General features: G+C 36.6%; 1 pseudogene; it reads right to left on the bottom strand.

The window, feature by feature from the left end:
• Window positions 1-3,603: 3,603 nt before the first annotated feature.
• LOC112810194 (dnaJ homolog subfamily B member 6-like) overlaps window positions 3,604-25,249 on the bottom strand; it is a 41,343-nt pseudogene continuing 19,697 nt past the window's right edge.

The raw sequence follows: 25,249 nt of genomic DNA, 5'->3' as shown, positions 1-25,249 counted from the left end.
TTTTTAAGATTTACAGATCTCTTTATTTATTTGAAGGGGGGAGAGGGAGAGAGTATCTCCAGCAGACTCCCTGTTGAGCACAGAGCCCAATGCAGGGCTCGATCCTAAGACCCTGAGATCATGACCTGAGCCGAAATCAAGAGTCGGACACTTAACCGTCGGAGCCACCCAGTCGCCCCTATTTTCCATTTTTATGGCCACCACATAAGTGCAGGTCTTCTTGCAAAAATTGCAACAACTATATGGTTTTTCTACCTTCTATTTCTGTCCCATCAAAATCAATTTTCTGTTATTTTCTCTCACTCAAGTGCTTCGAATGTTTACAATTCATGTAATAGAACAAATCCAAATTCATTGGCATGACCTTCAAAGCTGTTCTCCATATTGTTCTCACTAACAATTTCCATTGTGTATTATTAGTTGCCAATGTGGGCTGTGCTGCAAACAAGCAAAACATGTTACATTAGCTTATATTATTGAGTTTTCATCATGACCTTATAATGCAGGTACTTTTATTCATACTCCCACTTTACGGCTGAGGAAACTGAGGTTTATAAACAGGGCTTACTTTGTCCATGGGTAATGCAATTAGTGACGAACCTGGGATTACAATCAGTGCTGATTCCAGAATCAGTGCTGAATACCCAGTAGGCAGACTTTAGTGCCTTCAGCCCGTGTTTGAAGCAGACATATATATTTTTTTAATTTGGTTTGCTATTAAGAGGGGGACATTATGGAAAATAACTAGAACTTTCTTAATCTTTATTATATTACTTCGTTTTCACTTTCCTCATCTGATGCTATTGGGACTTGGTCTCTTAGAAAAACTTGGTGAGAGAAATGATACATTATCTTTTTAAAACTTTGTGTTATGGGGAATTTAGAATGTATACAAAGTATACATATACTATTATAGAATAGTTTAATGAATCCCTATGTACCCAATACCCAGGCCTAATAATAAATCAATCTGTCAGGGGCACCTGGGTGGCTCAGTCGGTTAAGCTTCTGCCTTCGGCTCAGGTCATGATCTCAGGGTCCTGGGATCGAGCCCAGCTTCCAGCTCCCTGCTCAGTGGGGAGTCTGCTTCTCCCTCTCCTTCTGACCCTTCCCCCACTCGCACTGGCGTGCACTGTCATGCACTCTCTCTCTCTCTTTCCCCCTCAAATAAATAAAATCCTAAAAAAATAATCAGCCCATCATGCTTCATCCATACCTCCATCCACTACCCCCCCAATAGTATATTTAAGCAAATCTCAGTCATCACATCATCTGTAAATATTTCAGTATGTATCTCGAAAAGAACCAGCTTCTTTTTTAACATGATGACAATTATTTCACCTATAATATTAATAGTAATTATCCTAATAACATCAAATAACCTGCCATTGTACACATTTCCAATCATCTCATATTAAATACACACTGTATATGAATTAGGATCCAAATAAGATCTACACATTGTGATTGGTTGCTCTATATTTTAAGTCTCTTTTAATCTATTAGTTACCCCTCCATCTCTCTTTGCAATATGTTGAAGAAACCCGGTCAGGGGTGCCTGGGTGGCTCAGTCAGTTAAGTGTCTGCCTTTGCTTCTCTCTCTCAAATAAATAAATAAAATCTTTTTAAAAAAGATTTTATTTATTTATTTGACAGGGAGAGAGAGAGACAGCGAGAGAGGGAACACAATCAGGGTGAGTGTGAGAGGGAGAAGCAGGCTCCCTGCTGAGCAGGGTGCCCAACACGGGGCTCGATCCCAGGACCCTGGGATCATGACCCGAGCTGAAGGCAGACGCCCAATGACTGAGCCACCCAGGGGCCCCAATAAATAAAATCTTTAGAAAAAAAAGAAACCGGGTCGTTTGTCTTGTAGCATTTCCCAGGGTATGGATTTTGCTGATTGCATTCCCATGGTGTAGTTTAACAAGTTCCTCTGTCCTCTGTATTTCCTATAAAATGATAATTGTGGCTGGAGATTAGCCACAGTTGGATCTAGAGACTTGCTTGGATCAAGAGGTTTGATTTTTTTTCAAGACTTAATATGTGGTGTTGTCTTCTTCCATTAGGAAGCATACAGTGTCTGATTATCTCTCTAAATATATTAACTTAGAATATCATGTGTTTATCCATAATTTGATAAATGGTTCTATTTATTGTTTAGCTTCATTTTTCTTTCATAAATTGCATCCATTATTGTCTAACACTTTTCAGTTTCAGGCTCTTTAAAGTGAAGTACTTAAAGACTCTTAAAGTTAGCTGAGCATAGAGTTCTAGATGTTTTTCCTTCTAATCTCTTATAATTCTCCGTCCTATGACTAATTATGCAGCAAATAAATTTTAACTTGTCCTTATTAATTCTTAATAAAGCATTCAACTTAATTTGCCTAGAAGACTTTTCTCATCTGTATTTTATCTGTTGCTAAATTAAACTAAGTTATGTAATTACAATATAAGTAAACTGGAACACACAGGTTTGGGAACAAACAACCGGTTTTTTTATAAGCAGTTAAACTGGGGGGTGAAAAAAATGTGTGGTTACCCATGAATTTTAGTAAGTCTTGGGTATCAATTGATAAGTTTTGCAATGGGAATACAGAGTTAATGAGGCAAGTTAGTTAAATGGAAGTCTGTTAAAAGACCTCCTAGCACACTGTTGTCCAAGAGAACCTTCTGTGATGGGGATGTTTTATGTCTGTGTTGTCCAATATGGTAGCCACTAGCCACATGTGGCTCTTGAGCACTTGAAATGTGGCCACTATGATTGAGGTGAAGCTAGAGAACTGAACGTTTAATTTAACTAATTCAATTAATTAAATTTAATAACCTTGGACAATTTAGTTCTAGGATACAAAATCTGCACCAGAGAATAACTGGCTCCAAAGTCTAGCTCTGGAGCCTATACTCTTTAACCATAACACTATACAGTTTTGTGGCTTGGTGTTTCTTAGGACTTTTTTTTCAATGCACCAAATGCGCATATATATATATATATATATATATATATACATATATATAGCAAATGGCAAAGACCTAGTTTACCAGCTTTACTTTTTTAAGCCTAAGTTTAACATTATATTTAAACAATTGTCAAAACTTACCAAGTTGCCAGGATTCATGCAGTTAGAAAGCATCCTCAATTTATATTAAGCCAGAAATGTATTACCATTACACATTAATATCTTTCACTACTAAATACTGAAAAAAATGAAATTATTGTTGTGGAAGATTCATCCAGGCAATATGAACTACACAGCAGGTTAACACTACTTGTCTCACATTGCAAACACATTGAGAAAATAGATCCATGCTGGTATTAATGCATGAAAGAGTCATGGCCACCTTGGATTACATTTAATAGAAAAAGCAAGATGCACACAAAGATTTACAATTTTAAAGACAAAAAAAAATAGTCCTAGGAGGCCCCAAAAATAAACTCAGAAGTGTGACAAATAAGGGCTACCATGAGTTGTGGTTATGAATACTTAAGATTAGGTACAGTTACACTGAAAGTCAAGTTCATTTGAAATCTTCAAAATAAAGTTCCTGCTAATCCTCAAATGGTGCTCGTTATAGTTAACTTTTATATTAATTGGTTGCATTGAATTACTTGTTATCCAAGCATAGCAGCTGCTCCTTACCATTTATTGTTAAGGACTTTAACTGGCTGTCTTCAACTTCGACTCTTTCTTGACCATTTTCAACCATTCTCTTTGTATTGATTTTCCTGCCACTAACAATTTTAGTTAAAGGTGATACAGATTTGAAGCTCTCTGCCCAGCTATCCTCAAATGACATGGAAGACAATGAAGTGAGGCTTCCATGACCTAGTGAACCTGAGGACGTAAATCCTGTATCAGAAGGAGCAAATTCCCTTCAAATTATGGAAATCCACTGAAGGCAGTGAAAAACAATTCTCTGCTTGGGCTTCTGTGGGGGACCCCTGGTTGAGTCCCCAAGAAAGTCCGCAAGTGGGTTTTCAAAGAAGTTGAATAAAAACCAGTCTCTTCCACCAAATTAAAAAAAAAAAAAATCCGTGAAGGCATCATCTGAGTTATGGAAGGTGAAGCCAAACTCAAATGGACTGTCAAAACACCTTCCACCTCCACCATTTAATCTTTCTTCACTGTATTCGTCATAGAGTTCTCATTTTTTAGCATTTCATAACACCTCGTATAACTCAAATACTTGTTTGAATTCTATCTCTGCTGCTCGTTTATTCTCATGATTTTTACCTGGATGCCACTTCCGTGCCAGTTTCTGATAGTGCCTTTTTAATATTTTTGGCTAAGGCATGTCTGCATGCCCAGAATTTCAGAGTGGTTCACATGTTTTAACAGGCTGTTGGAACGAGGCCTCATTTCTGGTTTTAAGGTCATCTATGTGGGGCCCAGGACTCGGGAGCCGGCAGCCAAGTGCAGCCCGGGTCTCTCCTCTGTTCCCTTTCTCATGCTGTGCTTAACAGTGGCAGCCTGATGCTTCTCAGGATTTATTCTATATGCATCATTGCCTTTGTGCATGATATTCCTTCTAGTGGAAAACTGTACCCTCGGAATCCCCAAACCTCTTAGCCTGCTGTGGTAACCAGTCTCCATGATAGTCTCTAATAAACCACGCCTCTGTGGTATTTACACACTTATGTGTTCCCTCCCACACCGACTCATGTGTAACCAATAAATTGTGTTGGCTGTGATGTTGCCTGACTTCTAAGGCTGTTGTTATAAGAAGCCTTGGAGCCTCCAACTTGATCTCTCGGGGCAGCAGTTCTTGGAGCCGTGAGCCACCTTGTAAGAACCCACTTACCCTGCCAGAGGGATCTTATGGAGAAGCCCTGAGACTTCATGGAAAGAAGGAAGGTTCTAGCAGAGAGACACTAGTCTTTAAAACCATCTCCTTCAAGGTACCAGGCATGTGAGTGAAACGTCTTGCATCCTACCGACCAGCCCAGCTGCTAAGTAAGTACCCAAGTTCTGAGATACAATATTTATTGTTTCAAGTTTTTAAAGATAGTTTGTTACAGTGCAATAGAGAGCTGGAACACCTGGCTAATTTTTATTCTTCCGTCAAGGGTGAGTTTAGGCATCACCTCTAAGAAACGTCTGATTTCCATTTTTAATTCCCCTTTGCAGTTTGAGTTAGGTGTAGACCTTCTTTGCCCCCATTCCATATTACACTTCATTCTGCATTTCTGGGTTTGGGCTATTTGCCCTCTAGACTGCAGTCTCCTTAAACGTATGACTTATTCTCCTTTGTGAGAGGACCTTATCCCAGTACTTGGTGCACAATGGCTATTCAAAATAAACGGACTAAATCAATCCCAGAATTTCGGGATTGGGGGAGCTTTAGATGCCACTTAAAACAACCCCGTTTGATCTACAAAGTGTTTGTCCATCCAGCCTGTGTGGGAAGCCCCTCACATGATGAGCATTTACTACTTCCTGAGGCAGCTTACCCCATCTTTAAACAGCTCAGACTGTTAGCACGTGCTTGTCAGCTTAACTCTTGCGTAACTCTTGCTTCTGATCACTTTTTCATTTCAGCTCCTCTCAGGAATCCTGTGCTTGCTAATATGTTCATTTGTGCTTACTTGTGCACTGTAGACTTCTTTAAAAGCCTTCTTAACATTTGTGTTGTATGTACCTAACTGTAAGTTTGGAAATAAACCTGCTCTCTTAGGTGTATTTTATTTTCTCTCACTGGATGTGTTGCCTCCAGTGGTAACTCAATTTATGCTCTTAGCTGACAGACCAGTAGAGTGTGGGTTCTGTAGGCAGAAGTTTGGGTTCAAATTCTGACACTAGCACATATTAGTGATTATGTGAAATTAGACAAGATTTCAAGTGACAAGTCACTTGATCTAAATAAGTATTTTCCTATCTGAAGAAAGATAACTTCCTTGTACAGTTGTGAGAATTACATGACATTGTGCACATAAGTAGTGCTTAACTGGAAGCTTGCATATCAGATGCTTAGTAAGTAGTAGCGACTCAAGACTATTATAGAAACCCAGTGCCCGTTGATCAAATTAAGTATTCTTTCTCATACTGAGCATTAGATAATCACCTGGCTTTATTTTGTCTTCCTTATCTGTTTGTTTCACTTTTACCTGGCTGCTTTCTTTATAAAACTTTACAACAGTGGCATTCAATTTTTTAAGGCTTACCTGCTTTTATGGTAGAAGATTCAAATGAATAAATAACCGTATCTATACACAAGATGATAGATGCTTTTGTCAGAACCTTAGATAGTCACAAAACCATTTGGAATCAAAGCCTGTGTCTCACTTGCCAGAGGGGGAAAAAAATGTGGGTGTAAGCAAGTCCATGATCTAATTGCATTGGTAACAATGTCCATAAAGAATTGAGCTATTATTCTTTTGATTTCAACCTAGCTGTGTGACTCTTCTAGAACTCAGCTGCCTCTTATGTAAAACAGGCAAAACATTTCTATTTACCCCTCAGGGTTTCTGTGAATATCAGTGAGATGAGGTCCTTGAGGGTAGGTGTTGGGGTAGGGGAATGCTTTCTCTCCACTCCTGACATTTTTTTCCAGACAGAAGGACAGCCATTAGTGTAACACACCTGGCCTCTATTCCTTACTCATTCTTTACTGGGGATGGGAGAGGAGTAAATTTTTTGGTGATTTTGGATGCAGAAATTAGGTGTCCATAGTGAAGCAGCTGCCTACAGGGAGCATGTAGACTGCCCTGTTCTCCAGGGATGGTTTTTCCAGGTCCTAACCTGCTAAATGGTTAAGTCTATAATTCTGGAATTCAGATTATGAAATCTCCTTGGCTTTAGAAGCATCAGATTCTTGAGTATCTGTTTTATGAGGAATGAAGTTAGTATTTTGGTATCTACCTAACTTACTACTATGTCCTACATAGGACGTTAGAGTTGGCTCAGAATTTGAGCAGGAAAGAGGTATTTATGGGGCTGCCTCAAAGACCCCAAAAGCAAGGGACTAGGTTTTAGTCCTTTTTAAATCATTTTTATGGTTCTAGCACTTAGCACAGTGTCTGGCACACAGCAGGTACTTAATGCCTTATGTTTGAACCCTTTTGAATAATATAAAGTCCTATGCAAATAAATGGTAATATTTATTATTAAGAAAAACAGCTGTGCTACCGGATTTGTATATTTCAAATCCAGGAGAAGCTATTACCATGACATCGTTAATGCCCCAGGAAATTTATATAACCATTGTCTTAGCCATTTTGGGCTATTCTAACAAAATACCACAGACCAGATTTTAGACAGCATATTTTTTTTCCTCACAATTCTGGAAGCTGAAGTCTGAGGTCAGAAAGCCAGCGTGGTTGGGTGAGGAACTTCTGGGTTGCCAATTTCTTGTATCTTCACATGGTGGAAGGGGTGAGCTAGCTTTCTGGGGCCTCTATTTTTTTTTAAGATTTTATTTATTTGTTTGAGAGAGCAAGAGCAAGCTGGGGAGGGGTAGAGGGAGAGGGAGAAGCAGATGCCCCACTGAGCAGGGAGCCTGATGCAGGGCTCGATCCCGGGACCCCGAGATCATGACCTGAGCTAAAGGCAGACGCTTAACCGACTGAGCCACCCAGGCACCCCTCTGGGGCCTCTTTTATAAGGGAATCAATCCCTTTCATGAAGGCTTGGCCCACATGATTTAATCACCTCCCAAGGATCTCTCCTCCTAATATCATCACCTTGGGCGTTAAGTTAACGACATATGAATGTTTGGAATGGGGGGCATAAACATTCAGACCACAGCAATCATGCACTATGCTCCAAAGATTCTGTAAAGTAGAATGAAGAGCCCAGTCTTCCTGCATATACTACAGATTAGAAAATTTAGGTACAAAGCAGTAAAACAATTTACTTATGCTCTCATAGCAAGTTTATAGTCATGTTTGGAGTAGAATAACAACTTTAGACCTTTATTAGCTAGTCTGGGTTCTTATTTTGAAATTTTATAGAATACACTGAGACCATATCTGTAAGCTTCCAAATCACTAAATGTAGATGCCAGACTTGTTTACAAGTCCATTTGTGAGATCTGAAATAGTTGGATATGTTTTGGAATCTTTGGATCACAAAGTCATTGAGGCAGTTTGGATGGAGGAAGTAAGAGACTATCACAATAAAAAGGTGTGAAGTTTTTGATTGTTATCGGAAGAGTAATTACCAACAAACTGCCACATTTATAGAGATAGCAACAGATGTGTGACAGCTCGGTTAATTGAACGTCTGGTGGGCCTTTTTCTATATAAGATAATTCCATGTGCGTATTATGGAAAAGAAGGCAGGTGTGTCCAGTCAATTGTCAAATGAGGAGCATAAGTATGACCTGGAGAGTGTACTGATCTACTAAACTTAATGGTTTGTATTTCTTAGCTTACAAGGTAATCTAGCAATCGATTTTTGATGGTGTGGTGATAAATTTTACACCCAGAGAGCACATATTAATATAAAAGTATATGGCAAAGAGTTTCCTATTTCTAGCTCTTATGTGAAGGCTTTGCAAAATGTACATTGATGTGAATTTCTGAAGCTATACACCCATCTCAGCACCACTATGTATATGGCACTGAAGTCAGCAAGTTTGGTGCTTCCACAGACGGGGACTGCCAGAATATTCACTAGTTCTTGACACATGTAAGAAAGTACAGGACTGATGGGAGAGAAATCTAGTCACTGGCCGTGTCACTCCACAGTTTAGGGACTTGGAACACATTAGTCATTGATCTCTCTGGGCTTCAGTCAATTCCATGTCACCAGAATGAAATGATGGAATTCAATGATCTTTAAGTCCCTTCTGTGGTTCTATCTCATTACAGGAAAAACAAAACAAAACAAAACAGTGTTTTAACAATTTTTTTCTTTAATTGTCAGAGACTTAAGACAACAAATTATCAATGCCATTATCTTGTGATAGCAAATATGTCAGAAGCATTCAGTATTTGTTGATGGGATGACTGATTATCTTATGTAAACCGCTGAGGATGAAAAGTAGAAGAAAACGCCTAACTCCAGTCATGAGAGTCCTTTTTGTGCTTCCAAATATGTATCATCCGATACATATTCCGATGTAGGACATTAGTTTGTGTAATTTCTACTAGCTGCTGAATGGAAGGTGGCTACAAGGATTTGTCCAAATGTAGATAATCACCACATACACATTTCCAGTAGAGTGGACCAGGTAGTTCTTAAACTTCACCGCAATCATCTACAGAGTTCGCAAGAGATGCAAATTCTTATTGGTAAGACAGGCACCTCACTTAGAGAAAAGTACCATGGATTCTGAAGTTCCCGAATCCAGAGTTAGAACTCTGTCACTTACTAGCTCCACACTTAGCCCCCCCAGACCTCTGAGACGTCGTTGCCAACTATTTGATCTAACTTCTCTGTGTTCCTCATCCCCCATCACAGGCTTCAGACTCACCGAGCAAGGCAGTTGTCTGTTTTGTTCTCCCCTTGGGTAAAGAAAGGCTCCTAAGTGAATGTTAACTATCCAGTTCCCTTACTGCCCAGTTGAAGTTCTCCATTCTGTCTCCTTCTCTCCTGTCTCCTTCTCTCCTCCAGTCCCCTTTCCTGTCCAGGCAGGTCTACCATACCTCTGCCCCCAATACAGTTATTTGACCAAGAGATTCAGGGTTAAGTACTATTTGAATTTACTTTCTTTACAACTCTTATAGTTTCACATGCATGAGAAAGAAGTCAGACGTATAACTTCCGTGTGCAGAACTCAGCCAATCCTATAGTTCCATTACAATTGTCCCAGCTGCCCCATCCGCAAACACCCACTATTTCTCTATTCCAGCTATTGTGTGTGATAGTCACGAAATCAAGGGGGACTGCTTGGAGGAAGCTGCATTTGGCTGGACTTTGCAGATATCCTGTCCCTTTCTTCAAAGATGGAGAGAAAGGGCATCTAGAAAAAAGCAATAGTGTAAGCAAATGCATAAGAGAGCAGAGCACTGGTTCTCAAATTTTAGTGTGCATTAAGAAGCGCATGGGGGGTGGGGCCTGGGTGGCTCAGTCAGTTGAGCATCCGACTCTTGATTTTTGGTTCAGGTCATGATCTCAGGGTCATGGGATCAAGCCCCACATCAGGCTTGGCCCTCAGGGTGGAGTCTGATTGTCCCACTCCCTCTGCTCCTCACCCCACTTGTGTTCTCTCTATCTCGAAAGTAAATAAATAAATAAAAATCTTTTTTAAAAAAACACATGGGGATTTTATTTAAAATGCAGATTCCTGGGCAATACCAAATGAGATCCTGATTAGAGTGGCCTGGAATGGAACCCAGGAATCAGCATTTTAAACAATCTCTTCAGGTGATTTTTTTTATATATATATATATAGTGATTCATGAGCAAGACCTAGAAAAAACTAATGGAAATGTAGTCTACCCTTACATATATTGGGATGTGCCATAGGTTCCTATACCCTAAAATGTACCATTTGACTTATTTCAATTGATCAAGTATTTATCAAGCCTCTATTATGAGCTGTTACTCTATATAGAATAGTGGTTCTCAAAGTGATCTCTGTACCAGCAGCATCAGCATCACCTGAGAATTTGTCAGAAATGAAAATTATGGGGCTCCAACTCAGACCTACCGAATCAAAAAGTCTGGAGTTGGGGCCCAGCGATCTAGGTTTGGGCAAGCCTTCCAGTTGGTTCTGATGCCTGAGGAGTTTGAGAACCCCTGCTCTAGACTAGTATTGGCTTTGTGTAATGTAGTTGACCTTCACATTTGCTATTAGATCCACTCTGTTCAAATCAGTATTTTAAAAATGAGTGGAAAGACACTGGGTGTTATATACAAACAGTGAATCATGGAACACTACATCAAAAACTAATGATGTAATGTATGGCGATTAACACAACATAATAAAATAAAAATAAATAAAAATGAGTGGAAAGAGATTTAACTCATAATTTAGCAAAATAAAAATATAAGAGCTGATATGTTATAGAGCTGATTATTTATTTATCCATACTGGTAAAAATCATAAAGAATCTTTAGCAAAATTAGCAAATATTAACCCAATTTAGTTATTTAAACCAATGGATATGATGCCATGATTTTATTTTCCTGGGAGTATGTAAATTACACATGTTTGTTACTCTTTTCTCAACATAATTGTAATCTGTGGAAATGCAGTTTTATTTTAGCCTAGAGCAGTGGTTTTCACCTTTTGCACATTAGAATCACCTGGGAAGCTTTTAAAAAGTAGATGCCTAGATGTGCCCCCTCTCCCCATTCTGATTTAATTGGTCTCCGTTAGGGCACAAGCATTGGATATCTTTTAAGAGCTCCTGAGAGGATTGTTATGTGCAGCCAAGTTTGAGAACCACTGGCCTAGAGTTTTCTGCATGGCTCTTATTTTGCTTAAACTTCTAATCTCTGTTTAACAGCAGATGTTCCTTAAAAAATGTAACAATAAGAGTTCAGACAAAAAGGATTCTGCAAAAGCAGCAATGGTTATCAGGTTGAGAAGTTATAATTCAAACGTCTTCCATTGGACAATGAGTGGATTATTTAATGTTCTTTGGTGGTAGAAATCTGGACAGTAAAGTCCTTGAAATCAGGGACTGTGTCTTGTCACTTTTATGTTCTCACTGCCCAGCACAGAGTAGAGACAAAAGTATTTGTTGAATAAAAGGAAAGGAAGTAAGGGAGGAGTGAGCCAATTAACCAGCAAGTATCTGTGTTCTTATCTACTGTTTTCAAATATTATTCTAGGACTGTGTTCTTATCTACTATTTTCACATATCGGTCTAGGATTGTGAGCAAAGAAGCAAATAAATAACAAATATGGTTCCTATACTCTGACAATTTACAATGTTGAAATAAGATATGTATAAAAAATGCAAGGTAGGTTATACTTTGCATCAAAAATCTAAAACTTAAGAGATTGGATTTTGTAAGAGGAAGAGTTTATAATGGGTTGGAGTAATCAGGATGGACTTCACAGAGAAAACAGAACTTGAGCTGTTGGATGAAACAAGGAGAATAATCCAATAAGGAAGAACATTATAAGCAAAGATGCAGAAGACTTTTGGAAGCTAAAGTTGAAAAGATAGGTTTGGGCTAGATTTTGGAGAGTCTTGGATGCCAACTGAAGTGTTTGAACTTCTGGATTTTATCTTACAGATGAAAGAGAGGCATTGGTATGTTTTGTTGGTTTTTAATATTGACAAAAATAGCCTTTTAGGCCTATTATTCTGGTGATAGGATAGCTATCAACAGGTAGATGGAGTTTGGCATTAATGATGGCTGAGACAAGTATGAGGGTGTTCAAGATATGTCACTGAAAGTCATGCATGGAATTATGCCAGGAGAGCAGGAACAGACAGGAAAAGACAGATGGAGAATTTTTGAATAACTGCAATAGCAATGAACACATATACTGAATAGCAATATATATATTGAATGCTTAATATGTGCCAGGCAATGCGGAAGGCATTGAGAGTCATCCAGGGGTCATATGTATGATTTTTAAACAATTCGTACAACACAGGCATCCTAGGATTCCACCAATCCAAACTCGTGAAGTCCAGTAGGTTGTACCAGTGTTTACTGACTGAATCTCAGTCCAGACTAAGCAGTGAATAAAACAGTCCGTGTGTTTATGGAACTTACATATGTAAAAAAGGATATGTTTGGTGACAGAATATTTCCCACTTAGGGAAAAGGCAGCCCACATAAAGTTGTGATACTAAAAATGGTCCCCTGGACAACCAATATGTAGAATTAGAGTTGACCCTTGAATCTTGAATAACAAGGGTGTTAGGGATACCAACCCCCCATGTAAATGAAAATCCACGTATAATTTTTGACTTCCCCAAAACTTTACTAATAGTCTACTGTTGATCAGAAGCCTTACCAATGTCAATTAAAACATATTTTGCATGTTTATATGTGTTATATGTTGTATTCTTTTTTTAAAGATTTATTCACTTAGAGCGGGAATGAGTGGGGGAGGGGCAGAGGGAGAGGGAGAGGGACTCCTCAAGCAGACTCCCTGCTGAGCATGGAGCCTGATGCACGGCTCAATCCCATGACCCATGCCAAAATCAAGAGTTGGCTACTTAACTGACTGAGCCACCTAGGCGCCACGTATATATTGTATTCTTAAAGTAAGCTAGAGAAAAGAAAATATTAACAAAATCATAAGAGAAAATACATTTATAGTACTATATTTATCAAAAAGATTTTGCATATAAGGGGGACCACAGATTTCAAACCCAGGTTTTGCAAAGGTCAGCTGCAGTTGGACCACTTCTTAATTATGTTGAAATTCTTATCTTTTTCCTTTCATTTTGCACTAACCTACCACTTTTGACACCTCCTCCATGGCTCCTGGGGCTTTTCGTAAATCCCATTCTCTGCATAGATTGGACCTGTTTACTTCTTATTACTTTGTTATAAGCTTTCCACTCTCTAGTTGTAAACCTTTCCCAAATCTAAGTTGTGCCACATGTGACAGATCCACCAAGGCTTAGTCATAGTTGAGGCCATGTCATGTCAATGATTATAGCAAGATTTTGAGCTTGAGGCGGGGAGAGAGGGAAGAAAAGACACGCAAAGTTGGTCCAAGTTTACTGTTTGCTAGAGAAGGGAGTTTTTTTTAGGTCCAGTTGTTTTTTTTTTCAGACCTCTTAATGATTGCACTTTTGCATAATCAATGGGATCACCTTTGTAGTAAATCCTTTCTGCTTGTTAAAATGTCTGAAAACACCAGACTGACCATTTTTCAGACTGTTTCTTAATCACCTTTAATCAGGTATAATTTTTCGAATCATTCATTAAAAGTGTTATCTTTTACACAAAGGACACTCTTAATCATTAAACACTGGCAAAATGAAGTGTGTTATTGAAACACTGGGGAAGGTCAATTTTTTCAGAGCACCAACATTTAAGACCATTTTATTGTCTAAGACTTCTGTTTAAAAACAGAAAACTAACCTTTTTTTGTCTTATCAAAATAAGAGTTCATTGTAAAAAGTACTTTGAGGATAGAGAAAATTCAAAATTAACTGAAAGTGCTCATTTATACAAAAAAGCACAACAAAATATCAAGTAATTATTTCATCTCAACACTTTTTTTTCTAGCATAGAATGATGCATTGTCTATAATTTTGTATCCCAATATTTTATTTAATATTATACCAAAAGCATTTTCATAGGTCCCAAAATATTTTTCTAAAATGTAGTTGTAATTGCTAGATAATGTTATAACCTATGGATATACCATTCTTTATTTTACTATTTCTGTACTACAGGATATTTAGATTGTTTTTATACATGGTTGTAAACCATACTGCCATAAATCTGACTTTCCTGAATTTCTGATCCTTTCGCTAGGTCATAAACCTATATTTGCAATTATTGTGACCAAATATGTGAATATTTATAAGGCTCATTATACATCTTATTATCCAGGAAGATTATACCAAAGTAATATAGGTGAGTGTCTGTCTCACTGTATTCTTACCAGAATTATTACCGCATGGAAAAAATGCTATCATTTTTGTTTCTTTAAACTGGCAGACTAGGTGCCCAGACTGACTCTCTCACAGAAAACAAAAATACTTTATAAATCTTGAATACATCCATAAGGTAGGTGGAAAAAAAATAAGTTATCATCTAGTGACCAAATGAAGGGAGAGATATTAAAAGAGTTAAGCAGTTTTCCAAAGCCAACGTTTACCTTAAGAGCATTTGCTGAACCTAATGAAGTAGTTTTTCACAGCCTTCTGGAGGTCAAGGAATAGGAGACAAAGCCCACCTAAGATGGAGAATCTAACAGGACATCCTCCCACAGAGCTTGGGCCCGAAAGGGCCATACCCACAGTTTAAGGGTTGACTAGAAATAAATCTGTTCCAAACTATACTACCTGCTTTGAACATTGGTAGGAATGTGAGGTAATCCTCTCTTGAGATTTTATAAAGTAGCCCTCACATAGGTTTACAGCCCAAATAAACAACACATCGGTGGCCTAGAAAACCTAAAGCTGAGTATTTACTTTAAAGCCAGTCTAGACTGACGGTTCCTCCAAGGGCCTGACAAATCCAAACTCAAATCCTTTCTTGAGGGAACTCACCTTTATCGCAAGCCCAAGATAATTTCCACAGATAGAGGTTGAAGGAAAATAAGGGGAAAAAATAATTGAATAACACAGAAAAAGTCACCATGACTGAGAGCCAGTAGAAACAAAAGACAATAGAATAAGATCCCCAAAACTTCATTTGTGTAACTCTCAAACTCGGGAGAAAATAATTGTTTTCTCTATTTCAATAAATTAAAGAGAGGTAAAAATGTGAGTAAAGAGCAAGTGGATATAAAAATAAACCATACAGAACTCATAAAAATGGAATATATTGGGGCACTTGGGTGGCTAAGTTGGTTGAACATCCAACTCTTGGTTTCAGCTCAGGTCATGATCTCAGGGTTGTGAGATCGAGGCCCACCTCGGGCTCTGTGCTCAGCAGGGAGTCTGCTTGAGATTCTCTCTCTCCCTCTCCCTTTGCCCCTCTCCCCACTCTCTTGATCTCTTTTTCTCTAAAAATAATCTCTAAAAAAAAGAAATGGAATATATTATAATGAAAATTAAAAATGTAGTGAATAGCTTTAACAAAGGGTTACACAAAACTAAGTAAACATTTAGTGAACTATACCAAATAACTGAAGAAAACCTACAGCCCAAAGAGAAGAAATGAGAAATGAGAGAGGTGTTAATAGACTTGTAGGATAGACTGAGAAGATCTAATATACATATAATCAGAGATCCAAAAAGAAGAAAAAGTAAAACAGAGGAAATATTTGAAGATATAATGGTTGAACTTTTTGTAAAAATGTTAAAAGACATCAATACATAGATTCAAGAAGCTTAACTAATCCCAAGCAAGATTTTAAAAAGAAATCACCTAAAAAAATCACCTAGAAACATTATGTTGAAATTCTAGGGTACTGAAGAAATCTGAAAACAACTGGCAAACTAGAACTTTCTACCCAACAAAAATATCTTTCAGGCAGAACAAGTATAATCCAAAATGGGAGGTTTGAAAAGCACGAAGGAATAATAAAGAAATAAGCATTTAAGTAAACATAAACATACACAGAATATTTAAACAATAATGATGCTTTTGGAACAAAAAACTGAACAGTTGATGATAATAATAGCATATAAATCAAGAGAAGGTTTGATCAAATTAGATCAGGCTTAGAGTACCATAAGATTCTTATATTATTCAGTTGGAGGGTAACTATACTTATTAATTTTAGGATTTCAAATGATTGTTATTGTACAGACAACAGTCTGATCACAGTGGGATTATGTTAAAAGATCAATAGGTAACCGGGGTGCCTTGGTGGTGCAGTCAGTTAAGAAACCGACTCTTGGTTTCGGCTCAGGTCATGCTCTCAGAGTCCTGAGATGCAGCCCCAAGCCCAGCTCCCCACTCAGTGCAGATTCTGCTTAAGATTCTCTCTCTCTCTCTCCCTCTGTGCCTCTCCTCCAAACTCTCTCTTTCTCAAATATATAAATCTTAAAAAAATGAATACATGACCATAAAAACCCCAGATGCTTGGAAAATAAGATACTTTTTTTTTTAAAGATTTTTTTTTTCTTTTAAGTAATCGCTATGCCCGACATGGGGCTTGAACTCAAGACCAGGAGATGAAGAGTTGCATGCTCTACTGACTGAACCAGCCAGGCACCCCAAAGATATACTTTTCTTTTTTCTTTTTTTTGTGTTTTTTTTTTTTTGGTAAGATCAAAGGAGAAATAAACAAACTGAAGCTCTGAAATACTTGGAAATTAAAAAATAATAAAAATCCAGCATAACAAAGCTTAGATCTAGCTAAGGCAATAATTAGAAGTTACATTAATCCTAAATGCTTATTTTAAAAGAAAGGCTGGAAGTTAATGACAATCATACATTTCAAGAATTTAGAAAAAATAGAAAAATAAATACAAAGAAATAAGTAAAAGAACAAAAAGTAGAGATTAGTGAAATAAAAAAAACCTATAATAGAAAGGACCAACACAGACAAGAGTTAGTTATTTAAGAAGAAAATTAAAGTTGACTGGTAAAATCACTTGTAAAAGTAAGAAAATAATAAAGTAAAATATATGGCACAGGTGTACAATATTAGGGATGCAAAAGCACATATAAAAAAATGCAGCTGCTATTAAAAAGATAAAATATAATGAACAATTTTATGGCAGTACATTGGATACCTTACATAATATGGAAAGATTCCTAGAAAATGATACAAAGTGTCTCAAGAAGAAATATAAAATCTGAATAATAGTATAATTACTAGGGATAGTAATTGATTTAAATCTTTCTACAAATAAAATTCTATGCCCATATAATTTTTAATAGTGAATTCTACCAAATATCTAAGGAATGAATTATTTTCATCTTCTGCATACTATTCCAAAGTATATTAAAAAGGGATACTTTCTCATTTTATGAGGCTGTCATAACTTTGATACCAAGTCCTGACAAAAATATCTGAGAGGAAAATTATAGAACAATATCACTCTGAATACAGATGAAATTTCCAAACAAAATATTAGTCAGCAGGATTCAGCAATGGTTATAAAGGGTAATATAGAATCTGTATCACACTGAGTTTATTCCAGAAATTCCAGGCTGTATTAACATTAGAAAAGGAATTAATGTAATTCACAATATTAATTTCAGTGCAAATCAATGTAAATAGAAAAACTGATAAAATTCTTTATCCATGCCTGATAGACATTTTTAGCAAACTAAGAGTAGAAGGGAATTCCTCTAATAATACCAAAATTAAAATTTATGGTATACTTTATTTGACTTTAAGATTTGGAATAAGACAACTGTTCTTACAATTATAGAGAATGGTCATCTTTTATAAACATGATTGTCTCTGTAGGAAATTCAAATAATTTAGATGCATATATTAGGAATTACAGAGAGTGCAGCATTTCTGAATTCAAAATAAGATACTAAAATGCCTTTCTATACTCCACTAAAAACACAGAAAAGGAAATGAAAAGGAAAATATAGCTTTTGATGCTATTTAAAAATATAGTGCCAAAGAACAATTTTAACAAAATCACGTAATCTTTATAGAAAAAAGTGTAAAAATGTATTAAATGTATTAGGACTTTAAATGACGTTAAATGGTACCTTGAATTCATATTAAGAAATTAAGAGAAGCAGAAATGGTCAATAAGATTAATATAACAAATTTTATAAATATATACTTTGTCTCCTTTCTCCTTTCAGGTTTTTAAATGACCTACCTTATAAAGTAATAATTATAAAAATGCACTTTTGAACTTGTTACATACATAGATGAAATATGTACAGCAATAGCACAGAAAAGGAAATAAGAGGGACTAGGTATAATGTTTCTATATCCCACAGAAAATAGGATAGTATAAATATGAAATGGATTCTGGTAAGTTCTAATGTATATTTTAAGCTATAGAACAACCAGTAAAAGAAAAGAAAAGATGTTTACAAAATATTTAAGGGAATGACTATATCACACTAGGAAATATTCAATGAAAAACAAAAAAAGCAGTAAAGGAGGACAGAGGAAGAAAAAAGCCATGAGACCTATAGACAACAAGTAAAATGGCAGATGTAAATCGAACATATCAATAATACCCTTAAATGTGAATAGATTAGAAAATCCATTGACAGATGAATGGATGAAGAAGATATGGTAGACACACACACACACACACACACACACACACACACACACACTGGAATATTACTCAGCCATAAAAACGAGTGAAATCTTGCCATTTGCAACAACATGGATGGAACTAGAGAATATAATGCTAAACAAAATTAGCTGGTCAGAACAAATATCATATGATTTCACTCATATGTGGAAGTTAAGAAACAAAAGTAATGAACAAAGGAAAAAAAAAAAGACCAAAAAATAGACTCTTAACTATAGGGAACAAACAGATGGTTACCAGAGGGGAGGTGGGTGGGGGGAGGGGTGAAACAGATGAAGGGGATTAAGAGCACACTTATCTTGATGAGCACTGAGTAATGTATGGAATTGTTGAATCACTATATTGTACACCTGAAGTTAATATAATACTGTATGTTAACTACGCTAGAATTAAAAAAAAAGTCCAGTCAAAAGGTAGGCATTACTAGCCTAAATTAAAAAAAAAAATCCAAATATACACAGTTCATAGGAGGCGCGCTTTAAAGATACAAACGTGAATAGCAAAACAATGAAAAAGATATCATGCAACCATAAAACAGTTGGAGTGGCTATACTAATAAACAAAATAGAATCTAAGCAAAATGTTACTAGAAAGAGACATTTTATAATGACAAAAGACAATACATTAGGAATGAATAATAATTTTAAATATATTGTTATGTACTGAATTATGTCCCCCCTCCAGAGTCATATGTTAAAGCCTTAACCCCGATTATGACTGGATTTGGAGATCTGGCCTTTAAAGAAATAATTAATTTCACTGAGTTATAAGGCTAAGGTCCTAATCCAATGTGACTAGAAGTGAAACAGATACCAGGGATGCTCAAGAACAGAGAAAAGGCCACATGAAGACACAGAAAGACGGTGGCCATCTACAAGCCAAGGAGAGAGACCTCCGGAGAAATCAATCCTGCCAGTACCCTGATCTTGGACTTGCAGCCTCTAGAACTGTGAAATAATAAATTTCTATTGCTTCAGCCACCTAGTCTGTGGTATTATTTTGTGGTAGCTCTAGCTGACTAAAACAAGTTTTGGTACTATGAAGTGGGGTGCTGCTATAACAAGTACCTAAAGATGTGGACGTGACTTTGGAAGTGGGTGATAGGTGGAGGCCTGAAGCATGTTGAAATGCATGTTAGGAAGAAACTAGATTGCCTTGAAGAGACTATTGGTAGAAATATGGACATTAATGGTGATTCTGGTGAAATCTTAAATGGAGATGAGGCACATGTTATTGGAAACTGGAAGAAAGGCAATCCATGTTATAAAGTGACAAAGAACTTGGCCAAACTATGTTCTAGTGTTTTGTGGAGGCAAAAACCAATAGAACAGCAAGAAGAAATAAATGTCTCCAACTACAATAGTGGATTCATCAATACTGGTCCAATAGTAATTGACAGATTCAGCCAGCAGAAAATCAGTAAGGACATAGTTGAATTGAACAATACCATCAGTCAACTGGATGTAATTGACGTTTATGGAATACTTCATCCAACTGCAGCAGAATAAATGTTCTTTTCAAGCTCACAGAGTGTTCACCAAGATAAACCATGGTCTGGGCCATAAAACAACAAATTTAAAAGATTATTAATCACACAAAATATGTTCTCTGACCACAAAGGAATTAAAAAAATCAATAACAGAAAGATAGTTGGAAAACACCAAATCTGGAGGTTAAACAAAACACTTCTAAATAACATGTGGGTCACGGAAGTCTCAAGAGAAATTTAAAAATAGTTTGAGTTAAATGGAAATACAACTTATCAAATTTGTGGGATGCAGTGCAAGCAAAGCTTAGAGGGAAATTTGTAGCATTGAATGCATATTTTAGAAAAGAGGAAATATCTAAAATCAATAAGTTTCTACCTTAGGAAATTGTAAAAAGAGCAAATTAAATCTAAGCAGAAGAAAAGAAATAATAAATACTAGAGAAGAAATATCTACTAGAAGGTAACAGAGGGAATACTTTCTAATTCATTCTGTGAGACCAGTAATCCCCAAATCAGACAAAGTCATTACAAGAAAGGAAAATTGGACACCGATATCGTTTATGAATATAGATGCAAAAACATTAGGAGATGAAATCCAACAACATGTTCAAAATTCACACCATGAATAAGTGGAATTTATTCCAAATATGCAGCCTGGTTCAGCATTCGAAAACCAATTAATGCACTCCATCACATCAGCAGACTAAAGAAAAAAAAATCATATGATATCAATAGATGTAGAAAAAGCACTGACAAAATTCAACAACTATTCATGATAAAAACTCAGCTAGAAATAGAGGGGATCTTCCTTAACTTGATAAAGAACATCTACAAAAAGCTTTCGGCTAATATCATATTTAATGATGAGAAACTAGATACCTTCCTTCCAGTATTAGGACCAAGACAATGTTGTCAGTTCTCACCACTGTCAGTCAACATTGCCCTTCTTAATCCTTGCTAATGCAATAAAACAAGAAAAGGAAATAGAAGGTTTATAGATTGAGAAGGAAGAAATAAAACTATTTTTGTTTGCAGATGAAATGATTGTTTATGTAGAATATCCCAAAGAATTAACAAAACTCCTGAAACTAATAAGCAGTTATAGCAAGGTTGTAGTATAAAAGGTTATTATACAATAACAAATTGCTTTCCTATATTGCAGCAATGAAAATTAGAATTTGGAATTAAAAACTCAACACAATTTATGTATTACATGATTTGCTTTGCTCATATTTTGTTGAGACTTTTGTGTCTATATTTATAAGAGATATTGGTCAGTTAATTTTCTTGGCATTATTTTGTCTAGTTTTGGTATCAGAGTCTTATAGAATGATGTGGGAAGTGTTCTCGTTTTGAAAGATCTTGAGGAGAATTGGTATTAATTTTTAAAATATTTGATAGAATTCAGAGCAGCCATTGAGCCTGGACCATTCTTTGTCTGAAGGTTTTTATTTAATAATTTCATGCCTTTATTATAGGTCTATTCAGAATGTCTATGTCTTACTGAGTCAGTTTCAGAAGTTTGTGGGATTTTTAAAATATTAATGTGCTTAATGTTTTAGAACAGTTTTAGGTTTACAGAAAAATTGGATAGTACAGTTCCATAAAGCCCCATACTCTCCTCCTTCACAGTTTCTCTTATCATCAACATCTTGCATTAATGTAGTATATTTGTTACAATGATGAGCCAATTTTGATAAATTATTATCAACTAAAGACCACAGTTTACATTAGGGTGCACTGTTGTGCATTCTATGAGTTTTGACAACTGTATAGTGATGTGTATCTATGATTATAGTATCATACAGAATATTTTTACGGCCCTAAAAATCCTCTGGACTCCACATATTCAGCTCTCCCACTCTCCTATCCCTGGCAATACCACTGATCTTTTTACTATCCCAATAGATTTGCCTTTTTCAGAATGTCCTATTGGATTCTTTAACTTAGGAATATACATTTAAAATTCCCCATGTCTTTTTTTGTGGCTTGATAGCTAATTTCTTTTTATCCTTGAATGGATGTATGACAGTTCATCTATTCACCTATACAAAAGACATCTTGGTTGTCTCCAAGTTCTGGCAATTATGAATAAAGCTGCTATCAACATTCATGTGCAAATTTTATGTGGACATGCTTTCAATTCATTTGAATAAATATCAAGGAACAGAGGTGCTGGATCATACAAGACTATGTTTAGATTTGTAAGAAACTACCGTCTTCCAAAGTGGCTATAACATTTTTGCATTCCCATTGGTTATGAATGAGAGTCCCTGTTGCTCCACATCCTCACTAGCATTTGGTGTTGTCAGTTTTTTTTATCTTAGCCATTCTAATAGGTGTGTGGTAATGTTTAACTTTTTTTTTTTTTAACACATCTTTGTTATTCATTTACATTTATTGTTAGACAAATCATCTAGACAGAACCTAAGATTTCATGAGAGACACAAATAAAATCTAGATGCTCAACATTAAGTAAAACTCCTTAAGTTTCATTTTGTTTACAAAAACAGATGAATATGGCAGGGTTTTGTTTTGTCTTTCTGGACAGAATTTCTGCTTGGGTGAAAAACATGATCCACACAGAATATTTGCAATTAAGGGAGACTCATTTCACCAACAAAAATACCAAATTTTCAGAAAATCATGGGCATTTATTTAAGTAAGTTTTATTTGAGTAACTCCTCTGGTGTTTTGTCTTTTAGCAAGAAGACATACAACTATAAACACATTCTATGACTTTTAAGACCTCAAGTTTCTTTCATCCTTTGTGTATGAATACAGGAATCTGGTTTATGTCTAACCCTAACTGTGTTATATTGTCCCCAAACAATAGATTTGACTAATGTTCAGTCACATATAACAGATTTTTGGCTTTCATTACAAAATTTTAACTTCGTTATCATCCCCTGGACCAAAAATATTGCAGTGCATTTACTATGGGTAGGAGTCAAAATAGTCACGCCACACTTGACATCTTCTCATTATGAGCAATTACCAGGAATATACTCCTCAGTATTTACATTAACTCTCTTCTTTCTCTGCACACCACTCCCCAATCTTTCATTTGCCTCTAACACTGAACCTCCCCCCTTTTTTTTTTGTTAAATGTGAGGTAAACCTCATGAACATTTCCATGCACAAAGAGATCTATAAAAGTGAACTACAGTCTTAATTTGCACCTCTGTAAAAACCATTGGTTTGCATAAAAGATAGTAAAAGTTCCTGAAAGCTGAAAATGATCTGTAGACTATCTAGCCTACACCTCCCTGCAGGATTACCTTTGAATAATTCTTCCACCAGCAGCCCTAAATCATTATCTATCATGTTTTATAGATTTCTAGAGAAGGCTTTTGAGACAAACTTGCGGTGTTAATGTTTAATGTTCCATAAACTATTGTCAGGATAAAATCCTCTTTTCTAACCTGTGGTTTTATCTTATTTCCATTTAAATTCCCTCTGAAGGTGGCTACTGTTCATCAAGTTCATTTACATTCTGACAACTGTTATTAATAAAGGGCATGAGGCTTATGATTTCAACTCCAATGTCAATTTTCAGCTGTCATTTACCTGACCTCTCAGGAGCATTGGCACAGATGATCACTCCTTCAAAGTTGATATTGCTTATTCACTTGGCTTCCAGTAAACTACATTATTCTGCTCTTTTTATTTTTGTTGCCTTACTAGATGTTCCATCTCTCTTATTTTCTGGATTCTTCTCTACTCCCACCTTTTAAAATGTTAGAGTGCCCCGGGACTCAATCCTTAGTCCTCTTTTCTTCTCTGTCTACATTTGTTCCCTCTGTGATGTCATTCCTTGGCCTTAAATATCATCTGCACACTAACGGCTCCCAAATTTGTATCTTCATCACAGACCCATCCTATGAGTTCCAGAATGATATATCCCGCTGATTACTTGGCATCTTAAACTTAACATCCTCAAAATTGAGCTCCTCATTCTACCCTCTTCCACCCAAACCCTTTTCCCAGTATTTCCCATTAAAATAAATGAAATCACCATTCCCTTATTGTCCAGGCCAGAATCTTTGGAGTCATCCTTGATTATTTTCTCTCCATAACCCACATACAGCTTATTATCAAGTCCTATGAGCTCTATCTTCAGGTGTGTATAAAATGTCAACACCTTTCACCACTAACAACACTTCTACCCATGTCAAAGCCACTATCATCTCTCACTTATATTATTGCAATAGATTTTTGGCTAGTTCTCTTGTTTCTACTATTGTCCCCTGATAGTGTGTTTTCCATACAACATTCAGACTCAGCTTCCAGCTATTAACTGCATTCTGTCCCCCTAAAATTCATGTTGAAGTCCTAACCCCCAATGTGATGGTATTTGGAGATAAGGAATTTGGGAGATAATTAGGCTTAGAAGAAATCACGAGGATGGGGCCCATATGGTGGGATTAGTGCCCTTGTAAGAAGAGACACAAGAGAAGTTGCTTCCTCTCACTGTTTCCATATGCATGGAGGAAAGACCATGTGAAGACACAGCAAGAAGGTGGCTGTCTGAAATCTAAGGAGAGAGCTTTCAGTAGACATCTGTCCTGCTGGCACCTTGATCTTGGATTTTCAGTCTACAGAACTGTGAGAAATAGGGGTGCCTGGGCGGCTCACTTGTTAAGCATCTGCCTTCGCCTCAGGTCATGATCCCAGGGTCCTGGGATTGAGCCCCACGTCAGGCTCCCTGTTCAGTGGGGAGCCAGCTTCTCCCTCTCCCACCCCCCTGCTTGTGTTTCTTTCTCACTGTGTCTCTGTCAAATAAATAAATAAAATCTTTAAAAAAAAAACTGTGAGAGGGGAGGGTATGTGCTATGGTGAGCGCTGTGAATTGTGCAAGACTGTTGAATCACAGATCTGTTCTTCTGAAACAAATAATGCAATATATGTTAAGAAAAAAAAGGAAGAAGATAGCAGGAGGGGAAGAATGAAGGGGAGTAAGTCGGAGGAGGAGATGACCCATTAGAGACGATGGACTCTGAAAAACAAACTGAGGGTTCTAG

This window comes from Callorhinus ursinus, unplaced genomic scaffold, assembly GCF_003265705.2.
Source record: "Callorhinus ursinus isolate GAN/ISIS: 27379988/994484 unplaced genomic scaffold, GSC_fseal_2.0 scaffold65, whole genome shotgun sequence".
Classification (NCBI taxonomy): domain Eukaryota; kingdom Metazoa; phylum Chordata; class Mammalia; order Carnivora; family Otariidae; genus Callorhinus; species Callorhinus ursinus.
This window is presented reverse-complemented; position numbering and strand designations above follow the sequence as displayed.